This window comes from Mytilus edulis, chromosome 5, assembly GCF_963676685.1.
Source record: "Mytilus edulis chromosome 5, xbMytEdul2.2, whole genome shotgun sequence".
Lineage (NCBI taxonomy): Eukaryota > Metazoa > Mollusca > Bivalvia > Mytilida > Mytilidae > Mytilus > Mytilus edulis.
In genome coordinates this window covers 75584200-75585856 of record NC_092348.1, presented here as the reverse complement: position 1 = coordinate 75585856, position 1657 = coordinate 75584200, and positions in this window count along the sequence as shown.

The window sequence follows — 1657 nt, the reverse complement described above, 5'->3', positions numbered from 1 at the left end:
ATCGTGCGTTCATCAATCATCGTTCCGTGTATTTTCCGTGTAACGTGCGTGCATCGTGTATTCTCAATCGTGTATCGTGCGCTCATCAATCATTCATTCTTAACCGTGTATCGTGCGTTCATCAATCATTCATTCTTAACCGTGTATCATGCGTTCGTCAATCGTGTATGATTGTGTATATCAGATAACGTGCATTTGTCAAACGTTCATCTCTAATTGTGTAACGTTCATACTTAGACAATATACGTATAGAGTCTTGAAATATGAAATTTATTTGTACTTTTTTTAACAATATTTGTTTCTTTTTTTTTTTTTTTTTTTTTTTTTATCGATTTCAGTATAAAGACAATATACGTATAGTGTCTTGAAATATGAAATGTATTTGTATTCGGCACGAAACGGGAAAATGCTCGGTAGAACCTCACATTTCCTCCGTTTCTAAGCCTCATACAAATAAATTTCATATTTCAAGACACTTTACGAATATTGTCTAATTCTACGACAGAAGCGTTAAAATTGGAATTTCTATTCAACTGAGCGAAATGAACTTAAAAATATACTGTTGGCCAACTGTTATTTGTTAAAAATATTCTGTCAATAAAAACAAAAGTGCTTTTGCAAAATTTAGATGTGGGTTAGCTCCACCAGAGACATATATATTATATGTCTCTGGCTCCACTAAAAAAATAGAGACTGGTAAGTATGAAAGAAAAGAAGTCCACGAGATGACATGTGTTGTAGCTCTGCTATTGAAGATGAACTTCATGTCATTCTAAAATGCCCATTATATGTAGTTTTAAGACAAATATTATACAATTTAATGAACATTTTAACCTATAATTATCAGATAGCGAAAATTTTATATTTTTATTTATTAACGGTAATGTTGTTGCTATAGTCGACAAAAACACCAACAATATTTTATTTAAAGGAAACTATACAAATCCTTGGTTGAACTAGACTAGATTATAAATCTTCGCTTATTTGGCAAATTCATATGCTGCTAAGATATTTTCAAATATTTAAGTTTTGATAAATACCATTATAACCATCATTTTTGTCTTAGTTTCTGATGGTCAAATGCACGTAATGTTATTCAAATGAGGAAATACAATATGTACATGATTGTCGGGTAAATGTGGATTGCGGATTAAAATGTTAAAAGTAAACTATGCATACTGTAAACTGTGAATTTATGCTGAGTCATTATATTGAAGGCCCATGATTCTATTAATCTATATGAAATACTTATAAAACTTCACATTTGTGTTAATTTCTTTAAAACCTGTGAAATAAAGCAAATTTGGTTTAATTCTGAATGTTCTCTTTTTTCACCCAATATAGGTTGCATGTCTGTAAATATTGACAATGCAATTTCCCATAGGAACTCCTTTTACGGCTCAAACTGTACCACTTTTACTATGAAGTTTTGAAACAAATCTTATCCTAGAATTGAAAGTTCATATGCACTACAATTTTTTTCAAAGGTAAAAATATAGGGCTGTGCGGCATATTTTCAACATTTATATGCCCTGAACTTCTTAGAGTTTAAACTAACACTTATTAGCCCTACCCTCGAATGAAAGATTACCACAGATTTCAATGTCATCAATATGCGCATGTTTATTTACTGGATACATACCTACGTTATGTCTCT